The following is a 26,959-nucleotide window of genomic DNA, read 5'->3' as shown; positions in this document are numbered from 1 at the left end:
TTACACTGAACTTTGAATACAAAAAAGACAGATTCAGAGATCACTAATTCTTGTCTGACTATGAAACTGTATTTATTGTCTTTTGAGTTTTCCTGCTACATGTATTATAAAAATCCTTTACACCCCTGCTTTTAAGACAAAATTTATCTAATATTTATATTGTTGTCATTTTAATAGTTTCCATGAAACTTCATCATCAGCTTTGGGTCCATCACTTCCTGGCTTTTGATCTTTCATTTTCATGTATTTTCCACTTTGAGTTTATTTGCTGAGTGCTGAACACTCCTAAATTTTCTGGCTTATGCAATAGTGTAAAGACAGCCTTTCTGTTCACCAGGAGGATGTATCATAAATGTTTCTTCATAAAAGTGTAAGGGTACTTTTAAAGTGCTCCTGGTTAAAATGGGCAAATGAAAGACACATGTGGCTGCAGCCATCACCACTTAAACAGCGAAGCCAGTTTGAAGAGCTTTCAGTGGTAGAACCTAAACTCCTCGCTTTGGAAATACTGATGTGAGTAAACGCATCAAAACAAATGCAACGTAATAGCCAAAACTTTTCAATGACAGAAAGGCCTAGAGCTGCTGTTGAAGAAATGCTTTCTTTGGTTGTGGATAGGCTGGGTTGTTACTGTTGAAGTGTAAACTGATCAAGTTACAATTGCTATGAGAACTGTAAGTGAAACTTGAACTTTGATATATTTACATGTTCTCCCCTAATATTGTATTAATAGGTGTTTGCATTTACCTGGTGTTTGTAAGTGGCTTTGTTTTAGGCTTTCAAGGAGAGTGCCTTGAAAAGATTGGCCAGGAGCGATAAAAAAGAAAGCTTGATTCCATTAATAATCTTACCCACTTCTAGTATCCTAGTTTACTTCTGCAGAATCAGTTTGTAACAATGTTTTCAAGGCTAGCTAATGCATTCCTATATAGAGACTACTCCTTTAAAGTAAGCAGTAGACTCTTATTTATAAGAAAGTCAGTTGCCTGGCTATTTGTGTTGGTCGACGAGGACATTGGCTATGGCCTTTAATCAGGTAGATTTCATATGGCTTGTCAAAAAGCAAGACGAGAATAGCCATGGCCCAGTGAGTAGCCATGTGTGAAAATAACCAACATTAATTCTACTTTCTCCATTGCATCAAATTAAAAAGTGGGTGAATCAGCACACCACAGTAATTCCCACCATTGTTTCATTATTGAGCCTCCACAGATCAATTAAACTCTTCTTTATGGTTATATGTATGAACTATCAGGCTCATGAAGCTCCTACAAGGTTTTAGAGTACCAAAACCCAAAGGACTCAGAGGGACTAACTTGGAAAAGAAAGGGGTTAACATTTGTTTAGAACTTCCTGTGTGCAGGGCACCGTGATGGATGCTTTATGTATGTAATCTCATTTGATCCTCTTAAGAGTCTCCATGGAACAGATGAGGGTGCCAAATTTCTCCAGTTAGTAACTGGTGGAGCCAGTATTTGAACTTATTTCTGGAGAACTCTAAAATGCCAGAGTTCTTTAAAAACCATCTATATATTTGCAGATTTCTAGTTCGGCAAATAGTGTTTGTTATCTATTTATCCAATAGCTTAAAGGTTCCATAAAATATTGCATTTGTGCATGAAATACCAAAGTCAATTAACTAATACATCTAAATTTACTTAAGGAGTAGGTCCAATAATTTAGCATTAACTTTTATAATAATTAATGAAGCATAATTATCTGGCCAACATGAGCTAAAAACAAAAGTGGAAATATGAAGTAAGAGAGAGTCAAAATAAAGGTCTTGATTCCTTTGGTGTCACTCTTTTCCCATTTATATACATACGTGCTAGTTAGTATCTACACTGCAGATATCATGAGATTTTTTTTTAATTTGATAACAAAGAGGTTAACATTTTGATATTTCTACTTATGCTACTTTCAACCTGAGCATTTATAGCATGGGATCCAAAGCTGACCATACATTGCCTTTTAATGTACGTGTCTTTTAAGCGATGAAAGTGTTTTAATACACAATGTAATACAGCCATTGGGTTGTAACACACTGCATTGAAGGAACAGTTCTGCTTTATGGGAGGCCAGCTGGAATGCATGCAGGAGGCAGTAGTTAGCTTAAATGTGCACACCTTTTCTCTTTCTTGCTCCTTTAGGTTAACTACTGCCCGCTGCAGGCATTTGAGTTGGACTCCCATGAAGTAGAACTATTCCTTCAATGGAGTGTGTGTTATTTCTCAGAGGAATAAAGTTGTATTTCCATAAGATAAATGGAAGCAAAAAGAGAAGGTTGTTGTAAAACCTTTCCAAGGGGTTACCGATTTCCAAAGACCAGTCTTCAATTTCTCAGGCTCTGAAATTCATTTTTGGCATCACGTAGCATAGATTATGTTCAAAGAAATGTATTGCCAGTATATGCACTCATAAGAAATTGATGTATAAACGAAAATCCTAGTTTATTAAGTTTCCATTAGGTACTAAAATTACTACATCTTCATTGCAAGGGACCCTCCTTCTAGTATCATGGTGACTGGGTGTGGTGCCAGTCCATAGAATTGGGATGGATACCCATGCAGAATTTGTTTTGGATTTCTGAACTGGTGATGCCACACACACACGCACACACTCATGCACACACACTAATTGGGTATGAAAAGGTTTATTATTTCCATAATGAAATTTTCTGGGGAGAGCAAGACAACTCTCTCAAGGCGAACTGAAAATGACTTCAGTGAGCTGTGAAGGGAGGAAAGGAAGCTAGGTTTGAGTTTTTAGGGTGGGTAGAGGATAGGGCAGGAGTGAGGTTGTCATACATGATTTGAACTCACTGCTGGTGACAAGGCACCTGGACCTTATCAGCTTGCCCAGATGTGGGGCCGGAGGGGAGTGGAAAAGATGTCTGTTGTCATCAAAAAGTGGATTCAGACTCCTTGTGGTATTGGGTCTTCAGCTTTGTAAAAAAAAAAAAAAAGTTTAGTTAACATGGCATTAGAGCAAAATGCGAAGAACACTCTTAAAATGGTTCACATGATGTATGTTGGAGTCAAAATACATCATAAGCCCCTCTAGCTTCCAAAAATCAGGTTTTTGAATCTCTACTTTTTGATCGATGTTGGGGGAAAAAAATTTACAAATTATTGTTTTTTACTTCTACTTGTGAGAATTTTCCTTGATATTAGAGAATTCAATTTGTTTTTTTGACCCAGTCTTTATTGCTTCCTAGCCTGGGAATCAGAATATCTTTTCTGATGATTTCTTCAGACTAACAAATCTCATCTGTTGTGGGTATAATTCATAGTTTTCTAAGGAAATTATACTTTTCATCATCTACAACCATTTTCAATTTTTTTTTCTAAACTGGGTGATAGCAAATCTTCCTTCTATTTCTTATGAAGGCTCATCTTGCATGTTATTCCAAAAAACTGACCACATTCTCCCATATCATCATTTAAAAGGAAAATAATATCTATCTTGTGAAATATTGGTAACAGCAGAGAAAATTTCTGTAAACAACTATTTAATTCATGAAGAGTAAAGTAGCAAAGTTAAGATTAATTCTAAATGACTGTCACCAACTGTTCTGTGTTCTCCGTTGAGGGGAGAACAAAAGAATATACTCAAAGAGAAATGGAAAAGATTCAGAATACACTTGAAAAACATCTGCAAAAACAAGAAATAGTCGACAAAACCCCTTGTCTGTAGGGCTTTTTTAAAACTAGTTTTAAATCTGTTTATAAGAAGAACAAAGTAGGTTTGTTCCGTGGTGCAATAGCCCAGGTTGGTGGTTCTTGTTGTATTTGGAGTTGTAGATATATAGGACAGTTGGTGAGATTCCTTGGTGGAGAGAATTCACATGAAGCAACATTTGTATTTAACCTATAATGTGTATTATGTTTTTTGACACTGACTTTTTGCTGCCAGTCAGATAAAAATCATTCCAAAGGATACAGATTTGTTTCATAAGCTTCTTAGTCCTTAATAGAGCAGTTTCTTCTCGTTATTGACTGACTGTGTCCATTTAGCCTCCAGTTTCTCTCTGAACCTGACTTAGTGTTTTGTTACTCAAGTACTGCCCCATATTTGGAACTGAAATATAACATGCAAAGTCTTATATTTCCAGAAATTTGTTGATGATAAAAAGGCCTCTTGGGCCAGACTTACAAGGATCAGATATACAAATAGTAATGGCAATATTTTTTTGATTGAATGGTTACCTCGTGCCAGGCACAGTACAAAACACTACTTCATCTCATCCGCCAACAGCTTTATGTTATGGATATTAATCCCATTTCATTGTTGAATAAATTGAGGCCTAGAAAGTTAAATATTTGCCTAAGTATTTATTGTGCACCTCCTGAGTGTCCAGTACTATAGATGAAGATACAGATGAGACAAAATGTTGGCCCAGTAAACTTCTAAAAATAAAAAGTTTTTAAAAGTAATTTCATTTTTAACTGTCTGTGTTCGAAATCATGAAATGGGGTTTCCAGCCTTATAGTTTAATTATACCCCAACATAATGGTATGGAGAGTCGACTATACAAGTGTTCATTTAAGAAAAGATGGATTCCATCACAGGCTCTGTTGATGATGGTAGCCGAACAGATATCCCTCAAGATATTTGAACTCGAAACCAAACAAACGCTCAAACTTAATGCAAGACAATTTTATAAATCCAAAACTCACCTACCTTGTTTGTACATATGTGAAATGATAGATATAGCTTAATGGTGACATTAATTGTACTTCAAATAGAAGTGACATCGATGCCTCTTTATAATCTATGCCTCTTTATAGCTGCAAACAGCTGTGTACTTTTAAAATAACAAACTTTTTAAAAGAAAAAAAAAGAAGAGATGAGAAAAATATGCTTGGAGAGTTTCTTTTGACGTTTACTATTTTGAAATATCTTTGTGTAAAGGCAATTTATATCTTTTCCCACTATTGTTTTACATTTGAATATTACAGCATCTTTCCTTTAAGGTTTATCATTAGTATCCATAGCTTTGTCATAGAGGACAAAGCCTTTAGAGTATAAATGCTTTGAAGTAATATTTTCCATTTTGTAGATTAAAAAATAACCCTGAAGCATAAAAATATTAGGTCTCTGTGAAACAAAGATGCAGTCAATTCTACATTTCCACCTACAAGACTAGAAAAGCAGAATAATTTTTAAATCTAAAGATATTTTCTGCATCACACTCACTATTTTCTTTTCTACTATATCTCCTCAAGCTCCCCACCTTTCCTTATCTTCCAGGGATATTTGAATTTCATTCATTTCCTCTCTCTCCTTTCTCTTTGACCTGTGCATCTATCTACTTGCCAAATATCTGTTCTGAGTAGGTTCTGGGCAGATGCTAGAGATACAACGATAAAATTGTGCTCCTATTCTCAAGGTACTTAAAGTCTAAAGGGAAAGATAGATTTGGAAATAATTTCAATGACTCCTGGTAAATACCCTTGGGATTCTAGGCAGGGCTATTGACCCCATCCGTGAGAGTTGAACTGGGCCGATTAAAGAAGCCAAATGTAATGTATGTGACTAAAGGGTAGGCGTGTGTTAGGAAAAGTGGTAAAAGATCAAAAAGAAAAAGCATGCAGAGTCCAGCTCACCTCTTCCTCGTTATATGCCACAACTTGGAATTCAAACTTTGCCATAAGATTCACAAGACATAAAAATTGAAGAAGCTTCAGCAGGAGAGTGACATGATAATATATGTATTTCAGAAAGATTCTAATGGAAGCTATGTGGAAGCAGCATGGACTAGATTGAAGAAAAGATGGCAGGCTATTCGGAGTCATTGAAAGGTCCCACGAAGCTGCAATGAGAAGGTAGCAGAGACATACACGGAAAAGGTGGAGGCAGAATCTCCAGGATTTATAGATTGATCTTATGTGAGGAGTGAGTGAGATGAAGATAATTCTCACATTCTGGCTTAAGTTACCAGGTGAATGATAGTGGTATTAATCAGGATTGGGAATCGATTCGTTTTTTAAAATATGTTTTGTCTGTGGTGCCACTGAAATATCTGAATAGAACTGTGTTAAACCTAATTAGATATGAATTTAGAGCTCCAGAGAAAAATCTGGGCTATTAGATAACAATTAGATATTGTTATCTAATATAACAATAGCCATCTAGATGGTTTATGAATGAATGAGGTCATTAGTAGCTACATTAAAAATGAAAACAATGAAAGGCCTTGGACGGCACCCAAGGAAGCATTGTCTTCCTAGTGGCCAAAGTGGGGGACTCTTAGGCCATATGGTACCCCTGTGTGAATTAGAGAACACCTACAGAGCTACCAGCCAGAAAGTGGTCAAGATACTACTAATAAAAGTATATGAATCTGAACCTAAAACAATATAAGGCAAATCCCTAAAAATCTGGCTTCTACTTTCACCTCTGCCCTTAAAACAAAACAAATGTGTTCTTTTGAGGAAAAAAAAATATGGCTAGATCTAGTGCTCCATTTCCAAATTTATTCCCGCCGACCTGCCTGTTTCATTTACAACTGATCACTACTATCTTTTGCAGTTCCGCTTCATGATTATGACCTCTAACCCTTGATATTATTTTACTTCTCTAGCTGCTCTTTCTCTGACCCTTCTTCATCTTGTATATGTAGGGTTACCCAGGATGCTATCTTTAACCCCCTTCTCTTAAGTCTTGGCAAAGTTATTCATTTATATTCTATTCCACATGCAGATAACCTCACCTGTTTTCAGATTCCCAAGGAGGATGAAAATAAAGAAAATGACACCTAGGAAATTGTGTAAAACAAAGATAAAGAGAAAAATCTTAAAAGCAGCTACAAGGGGAAAACAGTTACATTTGGGAAAACCATAGTAAAAATGATGACTGATTTCTTCTCAGAAACAAAATTAAAAAATAACGTAACTATATTTTTAAAATACTGGAAATAAAAACCGGCTAACTTAGAATTCTATATTCAAGGTAAGTACTACTATTACCTACCTCATATGGCTTATATGAGAATTAAATGGGTTACTATTATAAATCACATAGAACAGTATCTGGTCCATAATTTTAAAGAAGTGTTTGTTATATAAAATGAAAACGACATGGCAGTTTGGATTGTAAATTGCTACCATTGCTCTTGGAAAAAAAAATGCATAAAGCATATTGAATGGGAAGAGGAACTTGGGTTAGTTATTAAGTGTTGTCACCATAACCTTTCTAAATTTGAATTTACCCACTAATAAGGTCCAATTTAGAATGCTAGTGGTACTGTACTAGTTATTTTATCATTCTCGACAGTAAGCTCCATCATTATTCATAAGGCTCACCCATGGATGAGTAACACCAACTGCCTTAGAACAAAATGTTTTAGCACAAATGCCCACATGTTGACACTTTGTTACAAATGAAATCTAGGAAATCTGATCTATGTCAAAGGAAGATGAAAATATTTTTAATATTTATATTGTGCTGACTATTTGTCTGGTACTACCCTGATTTATATAAATTAAAGGTACTGCCCTTTAATCCTCCCTACAATTTTGTGAGGGAAGTACTACTATTACTCTCATCCTAGGGTTATACACAGAGAAAATGAAGCACATAGCAGTTATGAAACTTATCCAGAGTTACTTAATTAAAGTATGTCAGGGTGCTGGTTAGAACTTAAGCAATGTGATTTTTGAGATGGTACTCTTAACCACTTTGTATTCCTACATCTTTAAAATTTCTTTCTCTTTCCCCAAGCAAACACATAGAACTGGGTAAAAGGGAAGTGAAAGGATATTTATGAAAGACAATATATTTCATTGCATTCTTCACATTCAGAATTCTTTACCTTTACTACCTACCACAATGCTTACTATAGAGCAGATCATCAATAATTTTATTGTTGGGTAAATGAATGATTGAATGAATTACAAGATGATATTCGGTTCCTTGTCACAATCAAGTTGTTTCTCAAACTCTGTATGTGCCAGGGGCTGCAGTGCCAACATTTTAGGATCAGAAGGCTTTTTCTGCATTTCACAATACACAGATGATTGCAGTTATCCATGGGAGCCAACCTACAAAACTGTCAAATGTCACCTTAATAATGTAATGAACCTGTCTTCTCTAGATAAAAGAGCTCACCTGCTGAAAGGCTACTGGTTGTAGAATTTAGTGGGAGCCCATCCTGTTGCTCTTTAGACCTGAATTAGGTTCTTCTGCCACATTTCCTGCTCAACTCTTCTTATACCTTCTGGTCCTAGAAAAACCCAAAGCCAGAGAAATAAGACGAAAAGGTAAGAGAAAAACAAGCGATCGAAGTCCCAGATGTTGCTAAAGCCATTAGTAGGAGTGAAAAGCTAAATGTGTCCTGGGGTGAGAGACTGGTCTTTTTAACTCATTTTCACTTTTCCTTGGTTCCCACCATACCTCATCAGAACTTGTTTATCCTAAGAAATTAATGACTAATTTCCTGTGAAGTAAAATCAATATACCTGACAATGTTCTTACATTGGTTAAAAATGAGTGTTTGGTTTACCTTGTGCTGTGAAGTAGAAGCCAAATAATTGTTTCACGTTATTTAAATGTTTGAATGAAGAAAAATTGCTTTTCACTATGACTGCATGATATGAAATGCTGAGCTTTTTGTGGAGGTGGGGTATTGGGTGGCAGAGAGTAAAATGGTTGTTGCCAGTCTCTAGAATTCAGTTCTGTCCTGAGTATGTGCATTACTAAGCATTATTTTGGCACATCTGTTACAGATTTATAGCCAAAGAGTTTTCATATGGGTTTCAAACATAGATTACAACAGAAAGAAACTTGAGAGCTTCAGGGAAGAATATATTTCAGTTGCATTTGATCATTTTATTGAATTTGCCTTGAAAAATCAATTAAACAAGACAATTTAATTTTCATGCTCAGATGAGAGGTTATTCATTCCAGCTCATGCCTGACAGTAGATGTGTGTGTGTGTGTGTGTGTGTGTGTGTGTGTGTGCGCGCGCGCGCGCACGTTAATTAAATAATCAACTCCAAAGTGCTCAGAAGGCTGATGGTTCTATTCTGTTGGATATGGGGTAATTGGAAAGGGATCTTCATTCCATAAACATTTCACCTCTTTTTCCTTCAACTGGCTTCTCCATGGGACATGTTCAGACCCTATACATACCAAAGTAGTGATTTATTTTTTAATCGGTATTTTTTAAAGCGGTATTTTTTAAAGATATTAATAGTATATTTAAATCACAAAGTAGAATTAGTGAAATAGTATAGAAGACGTATGATTGCATGGACTCACTGAAGGGTCACCGAATATTTAATTGCATGATGGCCTTTTTTGAAATGAAGGGATATGAAAATAACGTTGATTAACAAGTAATTAGTTAACTTCGTAAATAAAAGAAAACTTTTGGGAAAGTTGCTTGCTTACCCTCTTTAAGCCTCTCTTTTCTCATCTGTCATAATTATGTCAGCTTCATAGCATTCTTATAAAGATTAAATGGATTCATTTAATAGATGTGAAGCCCTAAGCAGAAGCCCTGGGACAAAAAAATCTTAGCTATAGTTATTATTATCATTGATCAAAGTTTACAGTTATAGAACAGCTATTCAATAAGACAGTAGGAAAAATGCTGATGTAGAAATTGTAAGATTAACAGCAAAAGCTAACGAGGGCAATTATGTTCTTCTTAGAGTAGAGATGCCAGAGCTTTGCTCAATAGTTGTCACGTTAGTGCAACTTCAGGCGCTTTAAGGCTTCGCCTTGTTCTAATTTTTAAAATGCTTGCGATGCCCTTATTTCCAAACTGAATTACAACATGTGGACATGAAAGAGCATGTCTTTACCCTAGAGACAAGGGCATCTTACTAGATTCATATAAAAGAAAACAGACTCTGGAGCCAGAGTTCCTGGGTTCAACTTTCTGCTCTTCGCCTTCTGTAATTGGACTTGCTCGAGTTACTTAAGCTCCCTAGGCTGGCTGAGAGTCCTTCCTTATTTGTCACCTCATGAAATTATTGTAAGGGTTATACGAGAAAATAATTGAGTGCATATGGGACATTTGTCTTCATAGTAAATGCTATGAATGATATTTGCACTGAGAAGTGTTAAAAGATAAACTAGGCATATTAAAAAATTTGAGTTTTGTGTGGAAAAATCTATTAGAGTCAGACAGCGCCAAAGCAAAAAAAGGTTAGAAGCCCTCCACAGACAGGATCTAGGGTAAAATCTTTGATACAGAAGAGGCAGAAGTAAAGCAAAGAAATTATTCGATTGGCTATAGCTTAAATAAATGCATTATTTTGGAAAGCCTAATTGGTTGTTGATGATTGGTTCTCCTTAGGTTTCCTTTGACTCCTTTGACTTTGAAATATTACAGGCTTAGGTTTTGGTTTGCTCATGCGGGCTACTAAGGACTAAAGCAACCTCTTCTAATGGTCTTCTTGTTTAATCATTTTCACAGAATTTAGATATCATTCTGGTTTAATTATATGGTTTCCTCCATGCACTAAATCAATTCAGAATAAAGGAACAGGGAGAAAGGGGAATTAGAAGTCTTGTTCCCAAAACCCATAGTTAAACCTCTGTAGTTGCTTCATTTGTTAATTTAATAGCATAGAAGCTGAGAATTTTCTTCAGATTTAAACTTCTCTTTTCACTTCTAAAGGTGAAGGTTCACAAAGTACTGGGACAAGGTCTTTGTTACTAAAGTAACTGTAAGGGGTTAATTAGCAAAAGTTCATATGCAAATTTTGCTCTGGAAAAACGTTTAAACTGTAAGTCTCCTTTCAGAACTATTTTGGAATCATAAACCTATTTATGATGGTGAGTTTCTTCCAAAATGAAATTCTAATCCATTCAAAATCATTTTGATTTATATTGTAGAGTGGACATATATTTTCTGTCCTTCTTCTTAGAGAGTTTGAATATATATCTAATTTCGTACTTCTTTTATTCCACTTTGAAATCATATTAGTCCTAGTCCCATTCTTGTTTGGAGCCAGTGTGTGGAGCCTCTAAATTCCTCTAGGCTAATATTTTCAATAATAATATAGGACACTAATAAATTTTTTTAGAGCAAAATGATACCATTACTGAAAATGTTCTTGTCTTATTCTGCAAAAAAGAATTCAAGGGAAAGACAAATGGCTGGAGAGCGTAGGGGTCCAGTGACCAGATACTTGCCCTATTCTGCAAGAAAGAACTCAAATGCAAGGTGAACAGCAAGCAGGAAAGCACAAACTTATTAAAGCGAAAGTACACACTTGAGGGAGTGTGGGCTTACTCAAGAGAGAGCAGGAGCACGCAAGTTACACCATGATAGCTGGTTATAAACTTTTGTGTTTTCCCTGGAGGCAGAGCCCAGGAAAATGTGGTGCTGAGGTACCCTTGTCGTCTCTTCTCAGTAGGTGGGAAGCTCGGTCCCACTTTTTCTTCTTCATATGGCATTCCCAGAATTGTCATGGTGTCAGGTGGATGATGAGTGCTGATGCATTTGCAATGTGGATGAGATTATAATGATATTGTAATTAGTCAAAGGTCATGCCTCAGCCAAAGATGGCACCTAGGCTGGAAAAGACTGGGTTAGGCTTATAACCCCACCTGCCGGGGCTAAAACTGGGGCAAGTCTGAAGAAAGGAAAAATTTTGGGAGCCATATCCTGGAGGGGGAGAGGTTTCCCTGCACTGCCTGTCCTGCCTCAGTGCCATTTGAAAAGATGGTGGAGATAACCTGGTAGAACATCATGCAAAAGCGTAATGAGGTGGTATATTTAAAGAATATATGATTTCAGAAACATGGCAGAATGAGAGACATCCCCAGATCTCTCCCCTTAAAACAACAATAAGCTAAACATCTAAAACTGAACAAAAACCACCCAAACTACACACCAGCACGTCTGAGTGTGGGATCTGTGCATAAGAGCTACCACAAGACAGAGCCCCAGGTGTTGGGCGGTGGACTGGGAGAAATAAAGAAGCTGCCTCTATCTGAAAAGATATTTGCACACTGATGTTCGTAACAGCATTATTCACAGTGGCCAGGACATGGAAGCAACCAAAGTGTCCTACGATAGATAATTAGATAAAGAAGCTGTGGTACATATATACAATGGAATATTACTCAGCCATAAGAAGAGATGAAATACTGCCATTTGCGACAACATGGATGGACCACGAGATAATCATGCTAAGTGAAATAAGCCAGACAAAAAAAGTTGAAAATCACATGATATCACTTATATGTGGAATATAAACCTAAAAGCAACAAATGAACAGGAGAAACAAACAGAGACTCATGGAAATGGACTATAGACTAGTGGTTACCAGAGGGTGGGGAGAGGGTAGGAGCGGGAGGGAGACGAGGTAAAGGAGGTATAATATAGGGGAATAGGGGGAGGGTGAAGTGGTAAAGGGGATCAAATATATGGTAGCTGAAGGAAACTGGACTTTGGGTGGTAAACACACAATAGAATATACAGATGTCAAATTATAACATACACCTGAAAATTATATAACTGTATTAACCAATGTTACCCCAATAAACTTAATTAAAAAATAAAAATAAAAATATGAAAACAATTATAAAATTAAAAAAAGAAAGAACATAGAACATAATATTTAAAAAATGTATTTTACTTACATTAAAAAGAATAAGATCAGAAAATAAAATTAAAAGCAAACATCACCTTTCCTCTTTATAAGGAGATTATTTTTTCTATTTTGGTGAGGAATGAGAGACCTCTCAGAGGGTGGAGATGCTCCAGTTTCTTCAGAGCACAAGATGTGCTATAATTGTTATAGTTCTGATTTCTGGTGTTTGTCAACAGATTTGGCTCTTTGGTTGCTAAGAGCTAGGAAGATATTTTGTTTAAGGCATTTGATTGGCAATATTAAAAAATTTATTTAAAAATTATGAGAGGGGGATTTAAATTAAAGGAAATAGAAACATTATAATGAAGACCTCTGAAACAGAACATTGTCAGTATAAATGGGTAATATATCAATGGTTTGTCCATTATTCCTGACACAGTGGTTTCTTATTATCTCACTCCTGATAATTAACATGCATTTTCCTTTCCATCTTTCTTAGAGGTAATAAACAATAAATGGGTAATTTTAAATTATGGATAAGAAGTAGCCCCCTTTCTTCTCTATTGAGCAGATATTCTATATATTCATAGCATTTGCTTCAAGACTTCCTGCATTATTATTTGCCATTTTGCCTTTTACGCATATTACAACTGATTATTTCCAGAAAGTTTTATCCATGCTGATTGCTTTATTAATCAATCAATTTTTCAAGAACACTATGAAATAAGAAATTTTAGTGTCAGCCAAGGAGACATCTGAAAAAGCATCATTCTCTTGACTGCAGGAAAAATTTCCTTTTCTAGGGATTTTTATGTTGTCTTTAGTTTCCCAGGGCATTTAACATTTGCCCCTTAACACTAGACTTAACACTAAGACAGAATAATAGCGAAAAACTGTGTATTTCATTGATGTACTTTGCTAAGGTTAATAAAAATGGCTTTTGTTTTGTTTTTTGTTTTGTTTTGTTTTATAAAGAGTAGGTTTTTCAAACCTCATTATCTTTACTAACCTAATTTACCTTTTCAGCAAAATATTATAATAGAACTACATTTCAACCTTTCGTATTAGTTGTTTTATTTCCAAATGAAACAAAAAATAGTCAGGATTTTTAATTTTAAAATATTGGGGTGATGGCTTTGTTTTTTCTTCTGAAAAATGGCACCCTCCTTTCTTAAGATTACATTTACTCTAAAGGTTTAAATTTTAAACAAATTATTTTATGTATTGTACTATTAAAAATATTCATGAGAAACTTGCTATAAAATTATATTTGTAATGATTTATCTATTTTTCCCCATCATATTCTAGTAGAAAAACATCCCGAAGTATGGCTATCCCTGAATGGCATCTGCAGCATCTTAGGGTGAAACTCGTGAAAGAATGTCTTTATCTTGGGTAGAAGGAAAATAGAAAATTAAGGATTTTTTTTTGTTTTTGTTTTTGTTTTCCTTCATTTGCAGAAACTCAGCAATGCTCTTTCTGTAGTTACTCAGTTTGGGCATTTTTTGCAGGTAGTCAACAATGGCTATTTTTAAAAGCATTTCCACCCATAATAGAGTGTATTATTCTAAAGCCCATCTTCCCCACAGAGTTTGGCATGCTGAGCTTCCGTTTGCGGTTTACCTGTTGTATCAGAATTGATGTACTTTGAAGTTGTAGCCTGTTTTTAATTTTTCTAATGATGATGAAACAAAATAAGATAAGGTGTGAAGTTCCTGAAATCTATCTGATATCTTTTAATAGATCTGTATGAAAAATGCAGATGTGAGGCTTGGAAATCTGATTTTTAAATGAGCTCCACAGGTAGTCTAGACAGGCATTACTCTACTAGCAATCTCACTTTAAATTCATGATGTATCTGCTGACAGTTCCAGCTCTCAATTTAAAGAAAATACAGTGAAAAACGAAGTTGTCCTGAGTAACAAAATGAAATTGCTTGGTGAAGTAAATATGTCAGAAACTTTTTAAAAGACCATATCCATTTGTTTGTTGATTTATTCATTCAAAAAATCTTTACTGAATACCTATCAAGTGCTGGGCTCTGCACTAAATCCTGAGGGTACAGTGTTGAGCAAAAGTGGATAGTGTTCCTGCCCTCATGGAGTTTAAAGTCTAGTGGAGGAGCAATTTTAACCAGTAATTATACAGATAAATGTCAAATTACAACTGCTATAAGTGCTAACAGAGAAAGGTGTGTGGGAAGAGTTTTCACTACATATTAAACTGAATGTGAAAGGTCAAGGAAGGCTTCTCAGTAGAAGTGAGACGTAAACTGATATCTGAGAGATGACTGGGTATTGATAAGACTAAAGTAGACTGGAGAACATTCCAATAATGGGAACAACATCCATCATGCAGTCATTCTATGTATCAGGCTGGTACTGAGCAGACAGCAGTATACAAAACAAATTTCCTGCCCATGTTTTAGTTAGGGAATGAAACAGACTATAAACAAATGACCAAATAAAAATGATGTCAGGTGGTTAAAAGTGCTATGAAGAAAAATAAAGGATAACCTGAGTAGGGAGTACAGTGGTGGGAGGTGAGGTGGATATGTTACAGGTGACACAAGCTACCGTTGAACTGAAATCTTAAAGGTGGGCAGCAAGTCATCAGCTATGTTGGGGGAAGAATGAGAGCTGAGGCCAGGAGTAGAGCATCCCTGGGCATGTTCTAGGAACCAAAGAGACTAGGTCTGAGTGTGTAAGGAGAGTGTAGCAGGGAGGACAGGATGGTTGGCAGTGGTATTAGATGTCATCAGAGAGATAATAGGGCCAAATCATTCAGCATCTTTTATATAAGTAAGAAAGGCAGCCATTGGAGAGTTTAACTGTAGAAGTGACAGACCTGACTTGCCCTTGAGAAGGGTCATTTGCACTAATATATAGAGAACAGACTTTATATTAGTGGAGCAAGTGTGAGAGCAGCAAGAACCGCTTAAAGGTGCTCTGAGTAACACAAAGTTTTTATGTACAGTGATGAGGAAGCTTATGAAAAGAGCAGGTTAAAAGAGGTGGTTCACGAGCTTGTTTTGAGGTTTTTTAAGTTTGGGTGCCTGTCAGACATGTGCCAAGTCCTATGGTGAGTGGAGAATGACATGAAAGAAGACAGGATGTCTGAGCAGAGCAAGTATGGGAGACCATGTCCAAGTACAGAGATTGTCCAATCTGCTGGAGAGATGGGCTGAGGCCAAACCACATCAGACCTTTGAGGTCACCTTGGAGATTTCAGCCTTATCCTAAGAGCAATGGAAAGATATGAGGTATTTAGGGATATTAGAGGGTATCAGATTTTCATTTCCAAACTGGAACTGGCTGCAGTGTGGCAGACAAATTTATGTGGGTTATGAGCGGATGTAGGAAAACTTATTAGTATACATGGCCGAGTCCAGCAAGTGGTAAATCCTGCCATGTCCAGCGCAGCCCTGGAAAATAAACCTGAGTAAGAATGGTGGGAGATGAAGAAAAGAAAGACAGAAAGCTGGAATCAGGAGGTCCACTGCCCACTGGTGGTGGACAATGGCGCAGTTTTATTTTTGCAAGTTGCTTTTATACAGGAACATACTAGTTGGCATAAGCAGTTTCCCTTAGTCATAACGACTTAGTCACTGTTTCTTCTACTTTTCCCAAGCCATAGCTTCTCATGGCCTTCAGCTTGTTTGTCTGCCTGTGGCTATGTTTATACTTTCTTGTTCTCAGAAAGAGTTTGCAGAGGCGAGGCAACCCTTGGTTGACCTTGCAGATTGTAAGGACCTTGTCATCTTATAACCCACTCTCCATAATACATGACAACTCAGGCAAGATATTGTGGTAGCTTAGGTCACGTGCTTGTGGTGGTTGTGGAAAGGTAGGTGATTAGACAAATTCAGGAGGCGACTGTCAGTAATTTATAATGGGTAGGTAGGGAGGTTAGAGAGAAGAAAGTGAAAAAGGTGACTTTTGACTTTTGGGCTTGTACTAAAGGGTAGACAGTGATTTCATTCAAGACTACAGGAGGGAAAAAAAAACTGGAATAAGAATCTGTCCTTAGGGAAAAGATCCTAAGATTAAGGTGCCTTCGTGATATAGAAGTGAAATGTCAAGTAAGCAATTGTGCTCCATGGCCTGAAGCTCAAGGGTGAGGTCTAGGCAGGAGAGAGTAATTTGTGAAAGATATTCCAAAGATGAAAGAAAGAATAGTTTTGAGTGGGGCAGATTGATAATGCAAGAGAGAAGGAATAATCAATCATATAGCTCTCAGAGAAGACTGGAGGAGTTGGAATACAAACACAAGTAGAGGGATGAACCCAAAATACAAAGAGAGGAAGCTTTTCCCTCTGTTGCAAAGGGTGGTGTAGATACAAGTAGATTTATTTCTATGCTTCATTCATTCAACAAACACACATTGTGTGCCTGTCATCTGCCATGCATAGCTCAAATTGCTGGGGATACAAAGATAAAAAAGAAACAACCCACCCCATCAAGGATCTCTTAATCAAAGAGGAGAGATTGTACAGGTGTGGCAACAGAACAGAGTTGATGAGAGCCTTGAGAACATGGGGCACACCCAGAAACTTTGAGAACATAGATTTCAAAAGTCCAGAGAAGATATGGGTATGATATTATGGTCTGCAATGCTGAAAAAGAGCATATCTCTAAGGGGTTGGGAGTCAGGATCCAAGAATTCAGATTTTGCAGTTTATTCCTGGGAAGAGACAAATGCTGTTTGCAATACAAGGTTCTAGGATTGAACTAATTATTTGCAATTCTAGGCTAAGATTTCTTCAAAAACATTATCTCACCAACTTTCTCCTTGAAAACTGGAACAAAAGCTCAGCAATGTGAATGTCATCTCTCATCAAGCTTTCAACACACCAGGGATCTGCACTCACCCTGAACCAACTTCAGGCTGGTCTCATTCTTTCCACTCTTGGATAACATCCAAATTGCAAACCTCTCTAGTCATCTGTCCTTCCTTGTGCTCTCATCTCCACATTCTTTTCTTCCCTTCTTGTAGTTTTTTCTTCCTACTGCATCCCTCCTAATCTTTCTATAATATTTGTGGAAGCCCTTTTATCTCTTTACTTTTTTGAAATTTGAATATCCTGTTAAGAGCTATCTCAAATAGTTTATTCTTCTTTTCCCATGGTCAGGAGGGTGTTCAGCATTTTATTAGGTCCTATACATTATACCTCCAGACATCTTTTTCCTAGGCCACGCCATATAATTGTTACTCTACCTAGTATCACTGCCATTCATCAGCATCTTGGTTATTCCTTCATACTCTTTCATAGCTTTGGTATCTGAGTCACCATCTTCCTCTTCACTCCAAATTCTTCTATATCAATGTAGATGACACAACAGATACACCAATACTCCTGATCACCTCCCATTCTGATTCTGGCTCCCACTGGGTTCTTCAAACCTGGGCTAATTTGCTCCTCGCCTGTCATGGCTGCTCATTCCATACCAGACACTTCATTTTCTTGCCTCACCATTTACATAGCAGAATTTTTTAGTTCAAATTCCTTCTTCCTGAGAGACTTTCTATCACTTCACTTTCCTCTATAATACCCTTTTTTTCCCCTCTCCCTCCTCTCTGCCCCCCTCCCCTCCTCCTCCTTCTCCTACTCTTCCTCCTCCTCCTCCCTCCCCCTCTCCATCCCTTCGCTCTCTCTCTGTCATATAGAGAGTGAGAAATGATGGTTCTGAGAACTAAACATGCTCATATTTTCCTTTCCTGAGCAAAAAAGAAACGATCTCCTTAAAAGGATTTTTACCTTTCTCTTAGCTCCGAATTAGAATTCTCTATGTGTAATTATCATAATTTTACATTTTATTAGCATCGTCTTTTTCTCTTTGTAAGCTTTTATTGAAAAGGGACTATATCTGTTAAAACTGCTTCCAACAACATCTAGGCCAACATCAATTTCAGGTACAATTTTTCAATGGGAGGAGGAGGGGAGATGATGTAATTGATAAGGGTAACTGAACTATGTCATTATTTATAGATAAAAGGTGTACATTATTTTAATGCTAGAAATTTTATTCTGTATTTAAGGGCTGGTTTTGATAATGTCATTCCGAATTTGTACTAAAGAAAAATTAAGCTATATATATTCTACATATATAAAGTATGTATATATGTGAGAATATAGATATAATGTGTAGATGTTTGTGTATGTATGTAAACATATGCTAAAATGCACTTTACTTTTCTTCTTCCTTAAGTATAACTGTGATTTTTTACTTTATATTGGACAAATCTAAAAATACTTTCTCAAGAAATGAAGAAGGAATTTTTGTAAATTTTAGAGTTATTTTACCTAGATATTCTACAAGCGGTGGTTTTTGTTTTTGTGTTTATATATTACTTAGTTCCTTTTTCTTCTGGGCAGGAACAATCAAATTGTTTCCCCCTCCCTCCTCTTGTTTCTGTAGCTCGATTCCTTTATTTTATTTTTTTTAATTTTTGCATACTGAGGTATTTTTTCCAGACTTCACTGTGACCTGACAATGCTCCCAATGTTTCCTTTGATGTTGTATTTGGAGCTACTTCTCAAAAAAATGTATGAAATGTAAAATTTTTCCTTTCCTTCTTATGTCAACATTTGAAATGAGAAGCAGTCTCCTTTTCTTGTGTATTCCAGAAGCAGGACTTGTGTTGCTTGCTGTATTCCCTGTCTTTCATTCCTGAAGAGGCACCAGGGAGGGGTTAATTCCTGAGAGTATTGCAGCCAAACTGGCCTTGGTGAGCAGAAGTCCATACTCCTGAGCCTATGCACAACTTCCATCTCTGGAAGTCTGAGGTAGGGCCCAGGTAGATGCATTTTAATGAGCATCCCAGTTCATGCAGATCTAAGTGGTAAGAGAAGTGCTGGTGTAGAAGACTATGTCTTCTGATCCCAGATCATACTTCATACCTTAGTGTATATCATTAATATAAACCTGTGTTGTCCCTAAGATTCATTTTTGTTTCTTAAACCGATACATAAAATAATCTGCTTACTTGAGAATTCTCATTTCTAATAATAATACAATGTGGATAACACAGTTGGGAAGCAGCAGAGCATGGCTTCAACCCACCCAGAGCCTAAGTCTGTGCTTCAACACCTTCTAGTTTGCACTAAGGTCATTTTGACAAAGAGACTTTCTACATATTTACTACAAGTATCAGAGTTCAAAGATGTCACCAAAAACAACACATGTATTGGGTGAAGTAGAATGGGGACACATCTTGTCAAATAAATAACTACAGCTTTTAAAAGTTATTTTTTCCTGTGTTCCTGCTTCTCAACAGTAAAACGAATGGCTATTTAAAGGATTTTTTAAAATGTATAGTATGAATTTATGGATGGGTAGTAGAATAGTTTACCAATGATTAATAAATATATTGTATTGCTCAGTCATGAAAGGGTTATATATCAAGGTGCCCTAATTCTTTTTTTATATAAGATAGTCATTTTTTTCTGCTGCTCATATGGGTTAAAAAACTTACTCAAACTCATTCAAGCAGAGCCTAGAAATAAAGTTGAAGATTTCTATTTCCCAGTCCATACAACTATATCTCAAACTTTTATTCAACCAAGGAAACTATGTGGAAACAACAGTTGGAATGTGTGAAGATCTTTAACAAGAAGGCTTGATTAACATCATGAGCTTAGTCCATCAAAAAGATAATTGATTCATAGAATAACACTAAAAACTTGCTACAAAATTGTATCATAAATTATTGTTTGCACCAAAAGATTATGCTTATATTTAAAAACATACAGTTCTTTTGCAGACATGTGGGTTACCAGAATTTGGTACTATCAAAAATTAGACACAGTATTTATGAGAAGTATCCATACAAAGTAAAACCACTTCATGTAGTGAAATTCCAGAAGCTTAGTCACAGCCACAAACCACCTAATTATTCTTGAACTATGTAGGAAATTATATTTTTTAAAAAGTTAATGTGAGGTTAATTATACATAAATCCATATAATATGATAAACTGGAAATCATTATTTCCTAATGGTAACTACTGATCATAACTTGTGCCAATAAATAGTCACTCAGGAAATATCTGAATAAATGTATAGTTGACCCTTGAACAACATGTGTTTGAATTGCGCAGGTCCACCTAAATAAGGCAGATGTGGATTTGAATTTTAGCTCTACTGTTTACTAGCTATGATCTTAGGCAAGTGACAGCCCTCATCAGATGGTTTCCTCATTTATAAAATGGGAATGATATTCTTGGGAGGATTTAATTTTAAAAGGCTGGAGAGAACCTGGTCCATTTTATAGTTGGGTCGATGAGGCTGGAAGGGAAGAGATGGGTGGTAGAAACATGGGAAGGACATTTTGTTTTTTCTCTTACCATGTTCTATCTCATATATCCGTGTACATGAGTTTTCCGCTGTACAAGAGATGGAGTTTTCAAGGGCAGAGACTTTAGTCATCGTTATGTGCTCTGGATATTATAATTGAATGAGTAAATCGGTCTGATCTTGTCTCTAGCTGCATTTGTGTTCAGTATCAATTTTATATCACATGCTTGGGCTCTTTGAGGGCAGAGATGATGGATTCACTTTTTATACCTAGTGCCTGGGAAACTCTAGGTGATCGATCAATGTTACTTAAGTGAATGAACAAATGAAAAAAAGATGGATAAATGGATGTGTGGAGGATGAAGTGCATACTAGTAATGGCTGGATGTTAAGCCAGGTCTCTTGTCTTTGAAATCCTAATCTCCAGGGACTCTCCCGTACAAAATGCAAGAGACTTAGCCTGTCACGTTGAGATGTACAGTCCCCGAGAGGCTATGTGAACCAGCTGGTTTGGAACATATTTCTGTGAAATCATTTGAATAAGTTTACCATTTAAAGTTCAGATTCTGCACCACTCCTCATGGATGCTAATAAGATAAGCTACTTCAAGTCATCTTTCTTTTCTGTTCATTGAACCGGGCTTTAAAATTCCATTTAATGTATACATTGGCACTTTCTTTCCAGAATTTAGCATTTTGGGGGGAGGAAGTGACCAAAATAGTCTTTCTTGATTTTGCATATCATTATAATTTTTGTGATCAATCATGGGATTATTTTTTAGCTCAGTTACATTTTAGGAGCTCTGGTGAATATGTAAATACACAGCAAATGGCAGTCAAGGTAACATCTACTTTCTTCAAAATAGCTATGTGATCTAAGTTGGATAATTCATTCATTGATTCATTCACTAATTCATTCATTTGTTCATTAATTCAACTGCTCATGAAGTATACACTATGTTCCAGGCATTGTGCTAGATACTGGGGATACAATGATAAACAAGACACCTACCTTTTTAGGATAAAGTGCTTTGCCTGTCAGTATGTGAGAAGAGCTGCAAGTGACTGTAAGCTCAGTGGTATCCCCAGAATACATTTTAAACTCAGGAGGAATTTAGAAGCCTATTAGGACCCTGCAGTTTCTTTAGGCCTTGGAAAGTTCCTAGAAGTGAAATGAATGGGACGGACAATTTCAGACTCTCCAAAGAAATTCACAGGTGTTTTGGCAACAACCAATATATGATTTCGACTCTAACCTAATTCCACAGAGAAGGATCTAGTTATACCAACATAATCTGACTTTCTCGCAACCACCCAGTTCTGATCCAAACTCCAGCAATGACATCAAGAAAAATGTACCAGATACCAGAGATTTCAAACACTTGCAGAGACTGTAGTTCTATTTACTGAGTGCCTGCTATACAACAGCACTGTGATGAATGCTTTCCATGGTTGCAACTGAAAGACTGAATATACAACTGGAAAATGGCCAGACCATATGTAAAAATAAAACTTTGATCCACAACCTTCAGCAACTGCTCAAGAACCCAATCGTTTATTCATAAAAGACAATCCAGGAAGCCAGCTAGCTATAAATCAGATCTGCAGAAAGTCAAATTGTTACTTCTAGTAACAATCCAAGAAGCTAAACAATAACTTCTGTATAGTTGGCCCAGAACAGCCAGGACTTGATTAACAACCGACAGACAGCTTCCCTAATTTTTGTTCCCACTTCCAACTTATCACTAACCAGAGAAAGACAAATACATACCCCTAACCAATCCCACAAGATGCCCCACTTCTAGTTGGATTGCTTACAGCCTCTGCTTATCAATAATCTCCAATCAGGGCATATTCGAAGACTTTCCCTTTTTCTCTATAAAATTTTCCCACTCATTTACCTGCTTCTGAGTCTGTGCCAAAACGCAAGTGACTGTGGCTGACTTCCTTGTGATAGAGAGCTCAGAATAAATAGCTTTTGTTTGTTCTCATTTGGTTGGTCTTCATTTATTTACACACAACTATTGTACTCATTTTAAAAATAAGGGAATTTATAGACATTAACTTTTGAATGGGGCCACAAAAATGGCAGAGCAAGGTTTTCAACCTGATCTCACTGATTCCAAAGTTATTTCGTTAACAATTACCCAAATGTAGAAAGATAAAATAGGTTTTTCCTCCATGTCCTCTGCTAAACCTAATTTTTATTTTGGAGTACTTTTATCTTTCCTTAAAAGGAAGTCACTCCAAATATAATACTATTGGTCTAAACACCCGCTGGTTTAGCAGAAAAATTCAATTCATATGCACTGTTAAAAGTTTAAGAAAATACTAGGGCTATAATGATAACCTTAATTCCATATATATATATATATATATATATATATATATATATATATATATATATATATATATATATATATATATATCAACTTGGCTGGGCCGTGGAAATAAATTTGTGAGGGGAGCGCCAGCATCCTTGAAAAGCTCTGTGATCACTCTTCTCTGTAGTCCAAAACTTACATAGAAACTTCTGTCAATGATTTGGCAAACCTAAATGCAATGGGGATCCCAGGGTGGCAAAGAGCAAGTGGTGAGCCACAACTGCCAAAGTCAAGGTGGTTGTGGTTACCATAGTCTACAGCAGAGTCAAAGCAGCAATCAGAATTCTCTGACTCGTAGAGACGTATGGCATTGGCTGGTTGATCACAGTGTTCCTAGAAATGAAATAGATGGGAAGCCTAGTAAATTCTTAATTGATCTGTATGAGCAGAAAAGTTCTAGGTCTGAACTGAACAAAAGTCTAACTTGAACTATAAATATAGGGTCATGACCCCTTAATCAATTCCCAGACTTGAGTCAGTATACAGACCCCAAGTATGCCTTGAATGAAGGGGAGGCTAGGGCCCCTTGAGAAAAGACCCCAGAGGGGTCTACAGCCTTTTGCCAGGGTAACTGTACACTGGGAGAAAGGAAATAATGGGAGCTTTTGTAGACTACTGGACACTGGCTCTGAACCAACACTAATCCCAGGACCAGCACTGTCAGAATAGGTCCACCAGTCAGAATAGGGGCTTATGAAGGTCGGGTGATCAATGGAGTTTTACCTTGAGTCCTTCTCAAGGTGGGCCAAGTGAGTCTTCAAGCTCACTCCATGGTTATTTCCCCAACTCTTGAATGCATCATTGGAATAGATAGGCTCAGCAGCTGGTAGGATCCCACACACTGGTTCTTTGATCTGTGGAGTGAGGGCCATTTATGGTGGAAAAGGCAAGTGGAAGTCACAAGACCTGCCTCTACCTAGAAGAACAGTAAACCAAAAGAAATACTTCATTCCTAGAGGGATTGCAGAGATCAGTGCCACCAAGTTACTATAAAAATGAGCTGCCCATCATGAAGCAACGACCTATCAACCTATAAAGTTGGGCATGCACAGCATCACTCCATTAAATGGAAGTTGTATATATCTGATCAGGCCCAAGGAGGCACTGAAGGCTAAAGTAAGTTACATGAAGTGGCCCAAATACCCATTGTCCCCACTCTTGCTATACTACTTTCTCTCTCCCAGGCAGCACTTATGGCCTCATGGGTAATTCCCTACAATCAGTTGACAGAAGAGAAATCTCGGGTTTGGTTTACAGATGGTTCTACATGATATGCACACACCACCCAAAGTGGACAGCTGCTGCACTAAAACCCCTTTCTGGAACATTCCTGAAGGACAAGGGCGAAGGGAAATCTTCTCAGTGAGCAGAACTTCAAGCAGTGCACTTGGTTAGACGTGGGTTGTATACCGATTCATGGCCTGTGCCCAGTGGTTTGGAACCAGTGACGGTCAGGAACTTAGGAAATTGATGACAAGGAAGTCTGGGGAAGGTGTGTGTGGAATGAGAAAAACATGAAGATACTTGTGTCTCATATAAATACTCACCGAAGAGTGACCTCAACTGAGGAAGATTTTAATACTCAAGTAGTTAGTATGACCTATTCTGTCAATACCAGTCAGCCTCTTTAGAAACCCAGCCATCCCTGACATCACCCAATGGGCTCATGAACAAAGTGGCCATGGTGGCAGAGATGGAAGTTGTGCATGGGCTCAGGAGTATGGACTTCTGCTCACCAAGGCCAGTTTGGCTGCAGCCACTGCCGAGTGCCCAATCTGCCAGCAGCAGATTACCAACGCTGAGTCTCTATCATGGCACCATTCCTCAGGGTAACCAACCAGATACCTAGTGGCAGATTGATTACATTGGACCACTCCTATCAGAAAATGGTCAGTGTTTTGTTGTTAATGGAATAGTCACATAGTCTAATATGAATTTGTCTTCTTTGCATGCAATGCTTCTGCCAAAAGTACCATGAGTGGACTTACAGAATGCTTTATCCACCATCATGGTATTCCACATAACATTGCTTCTGATCAAGGCACTGGACAGCAAATGAAGTGTGGCTGTGGGTTCCTGGTCATGGAGTTTACAGGTCTTACTATGTTTCCAACTAGCCTGAAGCAACTGACTTGAGAGAATGGTGGAATGGCCTTTTAAAATCTCATTCGCAATGCCAGCTAAGTGGCAGGACCCTGCAGAGCAGGAACAAGGTTCTTTGGAAGGCTATATATGGTCTGAATCAGCCTCCAATATATGCTGCTATTTCTCCTATAGCCCAGGATTCATGGTCCAGGAATGAAGGGGTAGAAATTAGGGTGTCACTACTTATTATTATTCTTAGTGGCCCCAAAGCAAAATTCTTGCTTCCTGCTCCCACAACATTATGCTCTGCTGGCCTAGAGGCCTTAGTTCCAAAGGGAGGGATGTTTCCACCAAGAGACGCAGCAGTGATTCTATTGACTTGAAAGTTCAGACTGCTGCCCAGCCACTGTGGGCTCCTCATGCCTCTGAACCAATAGGCAAAGAAGGGAGTTACTCTGCTGGCTGAGGTTATTGATCCCACTACCAAGCGGAAATTGGACTGCTGTTCCACAATGGAAGTGAGGAAGAGTATGTCTGAAATACAGGAGACTCCTTAGGGCATCTCTTAGTGTTACCATGCCTTGTGATTAAGGTCAATGCAGAAGCATGACCTTATTCAGGGAGGACTACTAATGGCCCAGACCTTTCAGGAGTGAAGGTTTGGGTTGCCTCACCAGGTAAAGAACCACGACTCGCCAAAGTGCTTGCCGGGGGCAAAGGGAATACAGAATAAGTAGTGTAAGAAAGTAGCTATAAATACCAGCAATGACTGTGTGACCAATTATAGAAATGAGGACTGTAATTGTCATGAGTATTTCTTCCTTATTTGGTTATGAATATATTTGTGTGTGTGTGAAGCAAATGTGTTTGCCTTCTTTATTATCGAATCCCCTTATTATGTAACATAAAATGTATAGATTTTATATCATAGTATTTAAATATTGTTAACTTTACATCATAATATTTAAGTTATGGGACATCAAAGAGCAGAGTAAACATCACCCAAAGACTCTATATCTTCATCTCTAGAAGAGAAAGGATTAGTACATTTTCAGTTGTATGCGGAATAGTTGTATTATGTCAAGCAGGAGTGTGGCCTTGTTATTGCCTTTATTTGGAGACTACGTATGGTTTAAGGAGATGTGTATAAGTGCCATATATTTGTATATCTATTTCATGTCATCTCTATTTATATATGTCATGTCATCCCCAAAATAAAAATAGTCTTTAATTCTAAATAGAGCATGAAAATGTATTTTGGCTTACCATCAATTCAGTAGGGTTACTTTTGTCAGTGTGTTGACAAACCATTCTTTAATTTATAACCTGACCAATTTATAATTGACCAGGAGGAAATAAGGAACATCGATATTTACATTTGATTATGACATTCTTGATATCATTTTAGATTATTCACATGCTGACTGATGTTTGACTTATTTATATACAATAATAACAATACCATATATTTTTAAATGCTTCACCATTTAGCAAGAATGTTTATGTATTAATTATCCACACCTAACACGATATGTAGCACACAGTAGGTACTCAATACACCTATTAAATCAATTTGATGAAATGTTGAATTAATTTAGGTCATATCCTTTGCGGAGGGGGCGGGGAAGGCTTAATAAT

General features: G+C 37.1%; 1 protein-coding gene and 1 pseudogene across 1 annotated transcript in view; both read left to right on the top strand.

The window, feature by feature from the left end:
* FAR2 (fatty acyl-CoA reductase 2) overlaps positions 1-26,959 on the top strand; it is a 95,165-nt gene that overhangs the window by 26,265 nt on the left and 41,941 nt on the right. The window lies entirely within an intron of this gene.
* On the top strand, positions 22,301-26,090 carry LOC120618598 (uncharacterized; annotated as a pseudogene).

The sequence above is a fragment of the Pteropus medius genome, unplaced genomic scaffold, assembly GCF_902729225.1.
Source record: "Pteropus medius unplaced genomic scaffold, Ma_sr-lr_union100, whole genome shotgun sequence".
NCBI classification, from domain to species: Eukaryota; Metazoa; Chordata; class Mammalia; order Chiroptera; family Pteropodidae; genus Pteropus; species Pteropus medius.
The sequence above is the reverse complement of the archived record's forward strand: the minus strand, read 5'-3'. Positions and strand labels throughout refer to the sequence as shown.